The sequence below is a fragment of the Alexandromys fortis genome, unplaced genomic scaffold, assembly GCF_014885135.2.
Source record: "Alexandromys fortis isolate MF-2015 unplaced genomic scaffold, M_Fortis_MF-2015_v1.1 scaffold_111, whole genome shotgun sequence".
NCBI classification, from domain to species: Eukaryota; Metazoa; Chordata; class Mammalia; order Rodentia; family Cricetidae; genus Alexandromys; species Alexandromys fortis.
Genome location: NW_026067996.1, coordinates 3,911,076 through 3,927,340, shown reverse-complemented (window position 1 = coordinate 3,927,340; position 16,265 = coordinate 3,911,076). Strand labels below are relative to the sequence as shown.

At 40.8% G+C, this 16,265-nt stretch overlaps 1 protein-coding gene across 23 annotated transcripts in view; it reads left to right on the top strand.

Moving 5' to 3' along the window:
- The window catches only part of Magi1 (membrane associated guanylate kinase, WW and PDZ domain containing 1), a 602,777-nt gene that overhangs the window by 249,668 nt on the left and 336,844 nt on the right, over positions 1 to 16,265 (top strand). Inside the window, exon 1 of one of the 23 annotated variants that reach the window (XM_050160306.1) lies at positions 5,065 to 5,189. The exons of the other annotated variants lie outside the window; for them this stretch is intronic. The gene's annotated coding sequence lies outside the window, so the exon portion shown is untranslated. Of the gene's footprint in view, positions 1 to 5,064; positions 5,190 to 16,265 lie in introns of those variants that run through there. 23 annotated transcript variants of the gene reach the window in all.

The window sequence follows — 16,265 nt, the reverse complement described above, 5'->3', positions numbered from 1 at the left end:
GTTGCTCTGGGAGGTGATGGAATAATTTACTTGCTGTTGAAAAATGATATTGTAGATGAAAATTTGAGGACGACAGTGAGTGAGTATAGAATTTCATGAGCCCCGAAGAGCAGCAAATGCTTTTAACTGCTAAGCTATCTCCTCAGTCCCAAGAAATTGTATTATTTAAAATTTGGCTAGAGACTGAGTCTTTATCTCTGAAAGTGATGCATTTTTTTTTAAAGCGACAGTTACTTTGTTTTTTATTCGTGTGATGCATATGTGGGTGCCCTAGGAAGCCAGAAGAGGGTGTTGGATACACGAGGTCTGGAGTTACAATGGCTTGTGATCTGTTGGCTGCGGGTGGTAGGAACTAAACTTGGGTCCTCTGAAAGAGCAATGTGTGCACTCACCCACCAAGCCAGCATTGCAGCTCCTGATGTGTTTTCTTTATGTCTAAACTATAGCATTGTTCTGTAAACTTGAGCCTAGAAATGTTAAGTATTTTGATTATTGAGAAAAAAAAATAAGTACCAGACATATGTACCTAGAAATACTCACATCCCCACGTGACTTACTGACACTTTGAAAGGCAGTCTTGAATGAATTTTGGAAACGCGTTGTCTTCTTGTTCCCAAGGCCTCTATGAAGTGACATTACCATCATCTTGTTCCCCTCTGAGAAGTAGTGCTGTCCCGGGGGAAATGTTTCCAGAGACCACCTTACCAGAACCTTGTTGAACACTGCCTTTCTCCCTCAGGGTCAAGTACATCATATTCTTAGATGGAAAGGGGATATCAAAGCGGAGAAAGGGACCCACGGGGTCCATTTGAAAATGTCACACCATGGGGTGGCTTCCACTTCCCTCTGACTTCTGCTTTTCCCTGTTCTTTCTCTGTTAATGCTCCATTGCCCAGCAGGGGGCAGGACCAGCTCTTCCTTCCTGATGAGCCACCAGCAGGAGGATATTTAGATTGAGGCTTCTGACTAAGCTAGAGGCAGGACAAATAAACGGAAAAACATGTGCATGTACCTGGCACCCATCTTTCCTGATTGATTGAGTGGCGTTACCATTTTAATTCGGTGTTTTCCCCTAATAATTATAGCTGTGTCCATCAGACACTGTCCATATACATAGTAAAAAATATTTTGGGGTCATTCCTTGTAATAAATTTATGACAATTCAAAATTCCCCTTCTTAAGGGAACAGAGGCCCAAGTCTCAAAGATGTTTGTTTTTTAATTTATTTTGTTTATTTGAGTTTTTGTTTGCTTGTTGGTTTTTGTTTTTAGATAGTCTCTATATGTAGCCCTGGCTGTCTGAGAACCTGCTGTGTAGACCAGGCTAGACCAGACTGTCCTCAAACTTTACAGCAATCCATCTACCTGCCTGTGCCTCCTGAGTGCTGGAATTAAAACATGCAGTGCCCCACCTGTAAGAGTATAAATAGCTTGTGTGCTCTACCTTCCACAAAGGGATGCTAGGAGCTTTGCAGATGTCTGAGGGGTTAGGGTCTGTGGAGTAGGATGTTGAGTCCTTTGGGCATATACTAAGAGGTACTTTATCTGTGTCATATATGTGGTAGATTTATTTTTACCTTTTTGGGAGTTCTCCATACTAATGTCCAGAGTGACTGTACCAGTTTGCAGTCCCACCAAGACTGAACAAGGATTCTCCTTTCCTGGGTCCTTGCCAGGGTTTTTTGTTAGTTGTTCTGTCGTTTGCCATTCTGGGGTGAGGTGAAATCTCAAAAATAGTTTTAATTTGTTTTTCTCTAATTCCTAAGGATGATGAACACTTTTGGAGGTATTTATTAGCTATATTTACTTTTTTCTCTTTTTGAGAATTCTCTGTTGAGATCCATAAAATTTCTTAACTGGGTCATTTGGGATTTTGACTCTATGTTTTAAGATTACTACATATTCTGTTTATCAATCCTCTGTAAGATGTATCACTGGCAAAAATTATTTCCCACTCTGTGGGATCCTTTCCACTTGATTCTTCTCCTTTGCTCTCCAGATCTTTTTGATTTTATGAAGTCTCACTTGTCTATTGTTAGCCTTAATTCATGGGCAAAGAATTTAGTAATTCCCTTCCTATACCTGTAGCTTGTAAGGCACTGCCTGTTTTTTTCTGATAGCTTTGACATTTCAGGCTTCAAGGACATCGGTTTTCCCATCCTCATTTGTTGAAGATGCTTTGGAGAAAACATTTTTGGCATCTTTATCAGATATCAGAGGTTGTAGTTAAGTGCAGTTGTGTTTGGACATACGTTTTGTTCATCCATTGGTGTTTATCTGTTTTGGGACCAGCACCATGTTGTTCTTATTATAATAGTTCTGTAATATTTTTTGAAATCTGAATAAAAGTTCTTCCATAATTGCCTTTCCCCCCCCACAGGATTGTTTTGTTTCTCCAGGATCTTTTGAGATTCCTTGTGAGTTTTAGAATTTGTTTTCTCATTTTGTGAAGAATGGGGACATTGGTTGGGGAGTACATTGATCCATAAATTGCTTTTGGTATAACAGTAATTTAAACAGAATTAACTCTGCCAATACATGAGCATAAGTGGTCTTTCTATTTTCTAGTGACTTCAATTTCTTTCCTCAGAGTTGAGAGTTGTCTCACTTTCTTGGTTAGTTCATATGTATGTATATATGTATGTGTACATGTGTGTATGTAAGTGTCATATAGATAGATAGATAGATAGATAGATAGATAGATAGATAGATAGATAGTTTCTATTGTGTATGTTCATGATCTCATTTTTGGCATGTTACTGGCATACAGAAAGGTTACTGAGTTTTGTACATTGATTGCATTTGTATTCTGCCACTTTGCTGAAATTTGGTCATTTCTATAAATTTTCTAGTGGAAATTTTAGAATCTCATATGTATAACATATCATTTGAAAATATGGTAAGCTGACTTCTTTTCCTATTTGTAGCCCTTTACGCTGTGTATGATTGTTCTAGCTAGGTCTCAGACACTGTGTTGAAGAGGAGTCACAATGATGGGCAGCGTTTTTATGTTCAACATTTTATTGTGATTGCTTCCTCTTAGTGTTCATTTAGGATGGTGTTGACTGTGGGTTTATAGTATACAGCCTTTATAATGTTGAAGTATGTTCTCTCCAGTCCAGTTTTTAATCACGGAGGCATGTTGGGGTTTGTCGAAGCCTTTTCTCAATCTATTGATAACACTGTATGATTTGTGTCTTTATATTGTTTATATGATGTATTTATATTTGTTGAGTTATACATACACCATCACCTCATCTCTGTAACAAAGCTAACCTGATCATGGTAGACAGTCTTTTAAATATAGTCCCGAATTTGGCTTGCAAGTATTTTACAAAAATTTTTGCATCTATGTTCATCAGGGATAATATTCTATAAAGTTTTTGCTTTTCCCTATGTAGGTAGGTATGTCTTTCCTTAATTCAGAAAAGTCGCCTTCTATGATGTTGAAGATTTGACATATGTCATTGCCCTGAGATTCTTTTCCTTCATCTTTGCTTATATTTTGAACATTTGGTCTTTGAGGGTGCTCCACAGTTTCTGCCTGTTCCCTTTGTGTGTCTTAAAATTGTGTGGTTTAACTCCTTTACTTTATCTTCAAGTCCTGATATTCTGTCTTCCACTTAATCCATTCTGTGTGTAGACTTTTCCGTGTTTACTAATTGGGTTATTGAGCTTTTCAGTTCCATCTTCATCTTGCCTTGAGTTCTCTTCAATGTTTCTATCTCTTCATTGATTTCAGTCTTCATCATTCCATCTGGTCGTTTTTGTGTTTTCTTGGGCATTGCTTAGGCGATCATTCTCTGTAAGTAGTCCCTTGAGCTGTTTGGTCACATCTTCTTTAAATTCCTTGAATTATTTGATGAAGTATATGATTTTTAAAAATATGTAAAACTTATTTTACTTTTATTTTATATGCCTTAGTGTTTTATCTGCATGTACGTCTGTGTGAGCATGCTGATCTCTTGGAAGTAGAGTTAAACAGTCACAGACAGTTGTGAGCTGCCATGTGGGCCCTGGGGCTCTTCCAAAGCACCCATGTCCTTTGAAAGAGCAGTCAGTGTTTGTACCTGCTGAGCCATCTCTCCGAGCCAGTGATTGTTCTTTTAAGTTGTATGTTGTGGAGTTCATCTAGGGGAGAACTTTCATATTGCTTGTTTTTCAAGAAGGCCTGGGCGTGTTGACTTCGTTTATGGATTGTGTATCTGCTGTGATTCCAGGTTGCCTCTTTTGAGTGAGAGTTGCTTTCTGTTTTGTTGTTGCTGTTTTTCAGCATTGATTGATTTCAAATCAGGTATGATATGAGTTGTTAGGTCATTCTTTAAGATGTTCAGTTTTGATTTTGGTTTGGAGGAATGGGATGATTCCAAATCAGTGGTAAGCACAGAAGCATGTGGATGGAAAAAAACGGTTGTATTTACCTGAAGTGGTACAGGCTGTCCTCCGTGGGCTACGTGGGCATGTGTGAGAAGGGCATGGGTGAACTAGATACTGTAAACTCACTGGGTAAGTAATGTACAAACTGTGGCCAAGGCAAGGCCTTAAGGTTGGAGATAGTGCAAGCAGGTAAGGTTCTAGTGACTCTTCAGACAGGACCAGTCTGCAACAGGGTGTATGCCTAGGGCCAAGCCTGGGGATTGAGAAAGGTGCAGGTAGATTGATCAGATTGTGCTGGACCATAGGATGTGTGACCTAGGCTAAGTCTGGAGATCGGAGAGAATGGAGTCAAGTTAGGGTTTAGGGAAATCAGCAGAGTAGACCAGAAGCAGAGGATGACTGCTTGGTCAGGGCGTGAGGGTTGGATGTAGCATGAGATGATCAGAATTATGTAAGCCGACAAGACCAGGATAGCATGAAACATCGATTCTTGCTATGTTTTATTGCTAATATTTACATCTAAACAGACTTGAAACAGGAAAGACTGTTCTTTGAAATAAGAATTCGATACCCAACTGACACTGCCAGCTTGCCTCGAGAAGAAGAAATAAACTAAACATGAGGCTTAACTTACTAAGAAATTATGCCAATTGAATGCTAATATATGTTCTGTGTTTATGTTTTTCAGGTAAGGAATTACATTGGTTCTGCCTGGTTTCCTAAGGGGCACGACAGATGCTGTCTTCCTGTGTTTATTTGTAACCTGCCAAATTGTGCACAAAACGCTCACCTACAAATCTAGGGCTGCCAATTGTAAGTCATCCACTCTGTGTTCCTTTCTGTGGCAGTGATCTTGTGGGAAGAGCTGGGCAGAATGTGGTAGACTGTGTCTCATGCTATGTGCTGCCCCTTTCAGAGGAGCGGACTGACCACCAGGTGGATGCCCTTTGTGTGTCTTTTCTCTCTTGTTCCTTTTTATTATTTTCATTTAAAGCACAGGCATTCTGGTTCCCTATATATAATATTTCCATGGTTAAAAAAAACTAAATATGTAAAAATAGTTTTCAAAAAGTATCAGTGTATAAAGTGAAATAAAACATATGAGCCCATTTTTATAAACTATATGGAATGGACAAATGCAGAGAAGTAAAGTAGACTAAAGGTCACCAGGGTCTGGAATGGGTAGGGTAAGGAACTTCTTTGTTTTAATAGTTATAGTGTTTCTTTCAGAGGTATTGGAAATAGATATCCATGGTGACTGTAGAACATTGTGAATGCCATTAATGCTATAAAATTATAGAATTAAAGTGGTCTTAATTGGGGCCGTCTATGTGAACAGCTTCCAATAGTTTAAGCCAGTAAAGGCACCTGCTGCTAAGCCTGCAAATCTGAGATTGATTGTCTGCAAAGGTGGAAGTAAAAATCGACTCCTCTGACCTCCACATGTGTGGGTGCACATGTGCACTTGCACAATCATAAATAAGTAAGCAAAAATTCAAAATGTCACCCAAATGGCAAATTTCGTATCTTTAAAGACAGCAAATGAAAGGAAAAATCAGGTAGGAGCCCACCCCCTTGAGACTTTACTAGTTACACCGTGACTGCATTTCCGTACATTTATTTTTGAAATATTTTCTAAAGGTCTTTGTCACTATTGAAGTTATGTGTTAGTGTTTGCTTACAAACACTTCCCAGACATATTGTTGATTGGTGTGTTTCTTCAATTAACAGCATCTTCTTTGGGCTGTTTTCCTACATTGCTGATTGACAGTTTGACAAATGCTGTAGGTTTTTTCAGAGATAGAGAAAAAGTTCATTAGCTCAGCAGAATCTAGTGGAAATCAGATAAAGCGAGCTGGGGCACTTTACCCAAAATGAATTTCACCAGAAGCTGGGGGACGGGGGTGGGACATGAAACAATGTGGTTGTAAAGTACAGCTCACATCTTGAGTAAGGGCAATGTTTGCTCATTATGTGCCGGTATCAGCACGCACACACACACACACACACACACACACACACACACACACACACACACACTTACTTGCACCTGTGTTTCATTTAATTCTCTGAGTCGTTCTGGGTAAGTACTCCTTTCATGGAGGAGGGCAGAGAGGCTCAGAGTTCATGGAACCTGCCCAAGTACACATGACCAATTCCTGGTGGACCCCACAAGCCACAAACCCTGACACATCAGGCCCCACAGTCCTTCCTTGCTCTTTATATAAAAGTTTATTGACTTTAAAGGCATGCTCTGGGAATGATTGGATTTTTGCAAACAGGAAAAGAAAATGAACTTGTTGTCTCCAAACCTGGGCACCAGGATTCGAAGAGTCATCTCTTGACAATGGGCCAGTGATGGAAAATATTTGGCATGGTGCTTGGTGAATGCCAAGCACTTCACATGTGTTGCTCATGGTTGCTGTTGTTTGAGTTTTTCCTGTCGAACAACAGAAGCCTTTGAAGAACGCCTTTGTTCTCGCTTTGGATGAAGTGTTGCACAGTTCTAAGCATTTTGATGTAAATATGCATAAATGTCATATTTCCATATGCAGATAAGCAAGGGCAGTGAAAGCCTCATAATGTGATTCTATTATCTAATTTCCAGACTTCTTTCTGTATAATCTGAACTCCCTGCTTAGTCAAGGTCACGCCTCCTCTCTGCTGTACCTCTTATTGTATATCAAGTTCAGGTTGTGAACTTACTAGATGTTTGCTGAATGAATAAGTAGCTGAAATAAGTCACAAGCATTTGCTGTAGAGTGCTATCTTCCAGGTTAACAGCTGTCTTCATCAGAACAGCTGTGATTACTTGCCAGTGACCCCCAAGGTCATCAATCAACTTGTTGGTTGCAGTCTCCCATCAGTGATGGGGGTGAGGAGGCTCGCTGGACTAGCACTTGAGATTCTGATAGCTCTCCCACACCTCCTGGCCAGTTTATGTAATTCTACTCAAATTGTAGGTGGCTTTGTTATCTTTGGAAGTACTAAACATATAGATTATGGAAGGTTAGCTGAAGGAGGGCTCCATCTACAGTTATGAGGACGTCATTGTCCATGCTGGGATGTGACTGATCAGTGGTGTGGCTGCTTCCAGTTTCCCATGCTGCTGTGAATAAACCAACCCCTCACCCGTGCTGTGTTGCTAAGCCCAAGAAATTTAGTGCTTCCCCGAGTTGGAATTTGGTATGATTGAGCTTTGGTTTGTCATTGGAGCCTTATGAGGAATGGGTAGACATACTCTCCCAAAAAGAAAGATTTCCAACAATATCATTAAGCAAGCTTGGATAGAATCTCTATGTGTGTTCATTTCCTAAACTTTGAATCTTTGTGGTGAAGGTTTTCTGTTTGTGTGTAACAAATTCCATTACCATCTGGAATATGCCCATTGATTTGTATGACATAGAATGATCCTGGGAAGTCTTCCTCACCATTAAAACCTCTAATTTTGTTCTCCATAGAAGCACTGGTTAAAAAGAATCCTGTGGCTGGGGAAATGGCTCAGTCTGTGAAGTACTTGCTGCACAAACTTACGTGCCTGAATTATGATCCCAAGCACCCATGTCAAAGCAGGCATGGCAACATATGCCTGTCCTGTCAGCTCTATGGAGCAGAGACAGACGGGTTTCTGGAGCTCACTGGCCAGCCAGCCTAGCCAATCAGTTAGTGACCTAGTCTCAAATAACAACAACAACAAACTGTAATAATAGGAGTAAGAATATCTACAGCAACGGAGGAAAGCACCTAGTGTCAACCTCTGATTTCTATGGGCACACATGTGCACTCCCCCAACTCTCTCTCTTCTCTCTGTCTCTGTCTCTCCCTCCAGTATGTTCTTGTCAGACTTCTCCCTGTTGTAGCCCATGGAAGGTAGAATTACTCCACAATAGGTTTTAAAGATCTTCTGATTTTTAAATATTGTTGCAGTAACTAACTGAAGATGCCAAAGTGAGAACTTTCTATATCACAATGTGCCCATCAGCATGTAGCTTCATACTGAAACAAGGATGATGGCTTCTGCTTTTATTTTGGTCGAGTTGCACACTCAACAGTTGGTTAGGAGGACAAGGTCTGTCTGGTCCTAACTAGTTTTTGAACCTGCTTGTATACTGGAGTCCAAAATGTCCATTTAAGAAATAGCCCAAGGGCTGGCAGAATGGCTTAGCCAGTAAAGGTGTTTATTGTGCAAGCCTGATGACCTGAGTTCAATCCCTGGAACCTGTGTAAAGGTTGAAGGAAAGCACTGACCCACATAGCTGTTCTCAGACCTCCATACGTGCACCGCAGCACGTGCACACCTCCACAATAATAATAAATACAATTTTAAAAATCCTGCCCAAATGCTATTAAATCCTACTCTGCCCCCAATACATTCCATTAAAACCTACTTCCTCACCACAGAAGCAATATATCTGAAACCTTTGGAGAAATAAATACTTAAATAAGGGAAGGCAAAAGTTTGAGAGATAGTTTCTATAAATATGCACACACACAATGTACTTGGAGCTGGATTTTCATTAGCAATATATTTCTAAAATGTTCACATTGGTGAAGACTTTTTTCCCCCCCACAACCTAAGTTTAGTAGCTTAAGAGCAGTGGTTTTATAGCTTAAGTTCACAAAATGTCTGCTGGTTTTAGCTGCAGAATGCTTCTGGATTGCTGCAAACTAATTCGTAGCAATTACCTCTGTGTTTCCTTCTCTCTACTGTCTCTGAGTTTTCCCCAACACCCTGGAGTTGCTTTAGAGTAACACGAATCCTTACCTTAGAAACACTTGTCCAGTCAGAGGCAGTGGGCATGGCAATTAGAAACAGGTTTGGATGACGGCTTTGTAAATTCAGGTCCCAGAACTCTTATCTCTCTCTGTGGGTGACCTTTGAACACGCGAGTATTAATGACTCTCAGAAATAGCTCCTATGAGTGTGCATTGCCATAGACATTGTAGTAACCTCCCAGGAAGTCCTGCAGGATTAGACAGAGTAATGTATGTTTGTAATTCACCTTGCACGGTGTCTGGCTCTCAGAAAATATTGTTAGCATCCTTATTAGTGCTGCTATCACAAGCCTAAATAGTCTCCAGCAGAAACTAAGCCTATTTCCTCTCAGATCTCTGAACTTAGATTATTATTTATTTTGTTCTGTGTGTGGTCATGTCTGTGGGGGAGAACTTGTGTGAACTTATTGTTTATTCCTGTCTAAGGCTTTGAGTAAACTGTCACGTCAAAGTCTTTCTTGGTCATCTCTGAGGCTGTCCGTGCAATGTGTGCTGTTGCAGCAAGACTTGCTATTTAAACACTTGAGTACTGTCATGAGAAGTAGTGCCCTAATTCCATGGGTACGGAGGAAAGAAAATGGGCTTTTGAGAGCACTGGGTTCTTGTGGTGAGGTTTTCCTTGTTTATTGGCAGACTGTAAGGCTATGTGCAGTCTAACTTTAGGAGAGCTGATAAGGCTCCTCTTGTGGGCTAATGATGCGTGTCCCTGCATCTTTTTAACTTTCCGCCTTCACCGCATCCACCCAACCCACCACGTGGAACTGTGGCAATGTTGACGAGGAGACTAATGAGCCCTGTGCCTTGTGCTAGAGCATTGACTGTTTCTAATTGCACACATGTTGTCTGGTGTTTGTGATCCAATGCTTGTTACCTTTATCCAGTCCTCACCTTCTTTCCCGCAGGTGAGCTGCAGGACCTGATGCCATAAGGCAGTGAGCAATTGGAGGAGTGAGTGGTCCAGTCGTTAGACCAGGTGCCTGGGTTCCCAGCTCTTGGATGTGGCTTTTTGGTTCTGTGTCCATGCTTTCTAAAATGGGCTGTGTCCACTTTAACATGAGAAACCCAGCTCACATGTAGATCCCATTTGTCTTTTATTAGAACAATTAAAGACAGCACTTTTTAAACTGGGACTTTTAGATGAAGCTGTTGGCATAACTCTGAGTTTCACTTCAAGGAAGAAATTAAAGGAATCTAACACAATCCCTCAAAGGATCTGATGAAAAAATATTTGGAGATTAAAAACTATCCACAGATCTTTAAATTTAGCTTTGTGTCTCTTTCAGGAATAAGTTAATTTTAGATTGTTAAAATATTACTGGCCAGATTTTTAAGGATCTTTGTTGTGTTAAAAGCCATGCTGGAAGGGGCTGGGGATACCGCTCAGTTGAAGTGCTTGCTGTGGAAGCATGCTTACTTGAGTTTGGATCCCCAGTATTTGCTGGGGATGGGAATGCGAGGGTAATCTCATAGCCAGGAAGGTGGGCACACCAGGAGCTCCTCGGAGCTCACTGTCCAGCGGCCTAGCACAACAGATGAGATTCGAGTTCAGTAAGAACATGCACATGGCAGCTCCCAACTGTCTGTAACTCCAGTTCCAGAGAATCTGACACCCTCACACAGATGGGCTATGCAGACAAAACACCTATGCACATAAGTACTGATAAGAGGAAAACACCTTATGTTGAACCCTGGCCTTCACCAGCATGCTCAGACATGTGTATACACATCTGAACAAACCAACAGACACACACATGCACACACATGTGCGCAGTGTGTGTGTGCACGCGAGTGTGTGTGTGTGTGTGTGTGTGTGTATGAATTGTAATGATCAGAAGGATAAAATTTTTTCCCCTTTCCTTTTATTTTCCAGAACACTGGATAAAGCCTTCCTGGGAATTTTTGCTAAATGTTTGCATATGTTCAAGGGATGGGGTCTTGCTTATATACTTAGGAATTCTGCTGCCTTTAGGAACCTTCAGTGGTCACATAGAATTGGAAATTGTGGCGTTTTCTGTGCTGCTGAAGTAGAGATTTGACTAGTGATAGTTAAGGTGGTATGGATGAGACAGTGCATTTACACTGAAGATGAAAATGAGCCGGCATCTGGCCCGCTCCTTCTCTGCTGAGCCCATTCCCCATCACCTGTCCTGTAAGCTATGGAGTATGTGAACTGAGAAAGAGAAACGGATCAAAGGAGGGCCATGGAGCAGTAGGAAGAGGAGACTGGAGTTTAAATCAGACCCAGACTCAGAACAAAGGAACAGTTGGGATCGGGGCATAAACTGCTGGATGATTTTGGCTGTGCTGCCCCTCCCTAGAAGAGCATTAATAATGGCCGTGGTCTCATAGGAACGAGGGAAGGTGTTTCACTGCCTCTACCCCTTGCTTGCGAGTGTCCAGTTGGCACTATTTCTTGTGCTTCCAGCCTGAACAGGCAGAGGAAGAAACAGCCCAGACTACCATGGAGATTTATTTATGCTTTAATATGCCGTATAAAGCCACTCGTTTGTTTCAGAATTAGGACGAAACACCCACGGAAGGACTGGTGGAAGAGTTAAGCAGTCTTCAAATTGCACAGCTGCTACATCTGTCCCTGTAAGGCAGATGGTTTTTTGATAGGATGGATCTCATTGTAGGAGAGATGGATGAGGCTCCCGTCTGTTTCTCTCTGGGATTGCCTTTGCTCCAGATGAGCTGATCGCAGAAGTGTCTGCTCACGTGGATAGATTGAATGCTTGGCACGATTTCTTCTTCCCATTGTTTGAAGTCATGCGTCATTTGAAACATAGAGGTTCTAGCTTATCTTACAAACACACACATGCATGCATGCCCAGTCTCTGAAATAATGTGACCAGCTAGGGCATAGCCAGTTACCATGAACTTAGATCTTGTCCTCCGCCCCATTGATATAGCTGAAATGTTCAGTTTGCCACAGTCCCCACCATTCCCTAATATCTTATACCTAGCTAATTTCTCTTATTGCTGTTTTTGATAAATGAATTAAGGAAGCAAAGACTCATAATTTTATTTAACTTAAAGACGTTCTTAACATACATATTTAACTGTGTTCAGCTAGTGCATATGTAAACCCCAGGAGGTGGACCAGACCTTGGTATGGGGGAAAATATGTACTAATGGTATTTAAGTGTGGTATAGAATCTCTAGCAAGATGTTTGAGGAATTTCTTTATGCTAATCAAAATGTAAAATCTTAAGTCTCAGTAAGCATTCATTTGAGATCACTTCCATTCTTTTGCAAAGCTTTTCCTATTCATGCTATGATAATAAGACCCTCTAGGGGGCAGTGGAGAGCAGCTTGCCGATAGGGTGCCTGGGGCAACGGGGCTGGTTTGGCGTGTGCAGAAACATTTTTTTTCCTTTTTGTTTTTCTCCCACTGTAGATCTCGAGAGTACAGAGAGCTCAGCTGGTAGGAGATGTGGGGGAAGGATGAAAGTTGTGTTCTTGGGCTTGTTTTTCTTTATTCAGTATCTGCAGGAATCAATGTGAAGCAATCGTATATCCATGTGTTTGATTCAGGGTACCAGGATGAAGCCTGCATGTGTGTTTTGATTGCTAAATGCCCAACAGTGGGGCTGTGGTCTTAGCATAGAGACATTATGAGGGAATCTAGACTTTGTTCTCTTGTCTCTCTGATGCTTGGGACTGCTTCCTTTTTAGACTAAGACTGGATTCATTTTATTCCTAAACATCTGAGAGGAATGTATTTAGATGAATTTCTTTTCTACCAGTAAACAATATGAAGGGGTCAGGTTTTCACAAGACCTAGGATTCTTTAAGTATGACTTTTTAGTTCTTAATATCTTATCGGAACAACAAATGATTGCCATTTAAGTATTGTCATTCACTTTCCAATGTGTGGAGGGTGATTCCCCCTTGTGCTTCTACACTGCTTAACAGTGGGTGGGCGGTGCCTTGGGTTAGAAGGCTGGCTACTGTCAGCAGGTGATGTTCTTCTCAGTCTCTGCCTTGGTATCCAGGCATTTGAAAGCACTGCTGAAGTAGTGGCTGAACTTTAAGAAGTAATACTTAAAACCTTAAAATTTACTAGTTTACTTGTGATAATGGAAATTTTTAAAAAAATATTTTATTATTATTTATTTGCACGTATAAGTCTTTGTGTCTGAGGTTATGGGTATCCCCAGGAGCTGGAGTTACAAACAGTTATAAGCTGTCTGAAATGGGTGCTGGAAATTGAGCTTGGGTCCCCCGAAAGAACAGTCCATGTTGTTCACCACTGAGCCACTTCTCCAGCCCCAGAAATTCTTTATATAGTGTTCACTTTCACCTTAGCCATATTGTAGTAGGGTTTGGTCATGTGATGGTTTTTGGTATAGCATAGAAATTACTTGTGCAGGGAGTAAAGGTATGTCTCTTACTTTCAACAGAGTTACAAATTTCTGAAGACAAGATTTCAGTTTTGCTAGCATTTCTGAGTTCTTCCTTTTAAATCACTTATGAACTCCTAGAGCTATTAATTATATATCTTTTAAACTTTTTGAGATTTATATTTTTATATTTTATATGTATGAGTGTTTGTCTGATTGTATGCCTGTACACTGTGCATATAGTACCCCAGGAGGCCAGAAGAGGGCAGTAGATCCCCCAGGGACTACAGTTCCAGAAGTTTGTTAACTACCATAGTGGGTGCTGGGAAGAACAGTCAGTACTCTTAACCACGGAACTCTCTCTCTAGTCCCTTGGTTATACATCTTAAATATGTGTTTAAAAATGTCTTTATGGGTAACCAGAAGAAATGCTCTGTTATTCTTTTTACATTTTGAGTTAACCAGGTTCTAAGTTTGAGGTTGAATGATATTTCCAGAGATAGCATGATTGATCTTCCTTTTTTTCATTGACTGTGGTAAAGATTGAGTAGAGATGGCTTTGCAATGGAGGTGAGGACATGGCAGCCTTCCACAATATTCAGGCTTGAAAAAAAGTAAAAGATATGCTATGAATTTTATTTTTTTAAATTTTATTATTTTAGATTCATTTATTTTATGAGTGTTTTGTTTTCATGTATTTCTCTATGTGTGTCTCCTGTGTTTCTCTCTCTCCCTTTCTCTCTCTCCCTTTCTCTCTCTCCCTTTCTCTCTCTCTCTCTCTCTCTCTCTCTCTCTCTCTCTCTCTTTCTCTCTCTCTCTCTGTGTGTGTGTGTGTATGTTTGTGAGACTGGTACCCACAGAGGTCAGAAGAGAGGACTGAGTCTCATACATTGGAGTTATGGATGGTTGTAAACCACCATGTGGATGCCGGGAACCAGTTCCTCTGTAGGAACAAGTACTCTTAACCACTGAGCCCCGATCTTTCTCCTTTAAGTGATCTTTTGTTATTTAGAGATCCTCCAACTCTAGGGCGTGAGATATATGTTACTGTCCTTGTTTACTTGGTGACCATCTCCCTGTTGTTCCTACTCAGAGAACCCAGACTTTCATTAGCACAATTAATTCGTCTTAGTAAAACTGGTATGATGCTAGTCATATCTGCTGAATCACAAAAGGTTTAAGTCAGTATCATTCTCCAGTCTCTTTCACGTGTGTAGGGAATGGGGATATCACTCAATTGGTAGAGGGTTTTACCATGCTTGATGCTCTGGATTGAATTCCTCAGCGCCATATAAATCTACTACAGTGGAACATACCTGAATGCCAGAACTCAGGTGTCAGGAAGAGCAGAAGTTCAAGGTCATCTTCAGCTACAGAAACAGCTTGAAGTCATCCTGAGCTACTTGAGATCCTATTTTAAAAACATGAGAAAATCAGCAACAAACAAGATCTGGGACTGGCTCAAGGGTTAAAGTGTCTGTTCTGCATGTGTGCAACCCTAGTTTGAATCCTCAGCACCCATGTAAACGTATGAATGCTGGGTGAGCATGCTGGTCTGCCTGTAAGTCCATTTCTTAAAAGGTGGAGATGGAAGATCCACAGAGCAGGATGGCCAGCCGCGTTAGTCCTATCAGTGAGCTCGGGTTTCAGTTGGGTGTCTTTTGTCAATGAACAAGGTGGAACTTGATTCAGAAGACCACAGGTATCAGCTCCTGATCCTCCACCCCGACCATGAGTTTGTACACATGCAAAACAATAAAACATGATTGATTATACATGTGAAAATGGTGATACTCTTAGAAATAAATCATTTCTTCCTTTCTCCTGCTGCTGCTCTAAATAAGGATGTAGAAATCATCTTACAGGAATGGGGCCATAGGCAGATGGTGGACACTAGGATGCAGGGAAGGGTCCAATAGAGATAACGCTGTTGAATAGTTGAAGCAACCCTCTAGGACACTCTTCCCCTAGATTCCTGGGTGGATGAAAATAAAAATTAAAAAACAAAACCACGCTTCTCACTATTCAAGCCACTGTTTCTCAGGGATTCTCTTATTTTCAGCCTAAATTTCTTAGTTGATTAATACTTTAGGGCAAAATGGGTCACCCCCTCCTGAACTTTCAGCCACCCTAATAACAGAACCTTAGTCACAGTCCTGTTCAGTCGGTACTGTAGTCTGAGTAGTAGACCTGATTAGATAAGAAAATGGGAAAGAGCAAAGCCGAAAATGTCAAATAATGCAGTCTGATGTCTGACTGTACAGGAGGAGTTTAGAATGATTTCATTAAGCAAGACAGTACAGATTATTTTCTTTCTATTACCACACACATTCAGGCCTCTGGTTCCATTAAAAACCAAAGCTTGACCACATATACGTAGAGTGTAGTTAATTTCTTCAACATTTGTCTTTCATTTCAAGCCAAAAGAAAATAATATTTACAAAAAAGCAAACTGAGAAAAAAATATGTGGCTGTCTTTTCATCTCATTCAACTGGTATGTGTGTGTGTGAGAGAGAGAGAGAGACAGTCAGACTATGGCTCTATTCTTAGAGTGGCCGAAATATCAGGAGGGTGTATGTGCACGGGTAAGTGCTTGAGTGAACATTGTAAGTTCCCGAGCTCATTACTTGCCTAGGCTGGCTGACTCGCCTTCCACCCTAAGTTTACAGAAGTGTTCATTCCACTATACCTGGCTTTTTTTTTTTTTAACATTGGTTCAGGGGATATGAACCCAGCTTCTTGCTTGCCCAGCAAGCATTTTACACA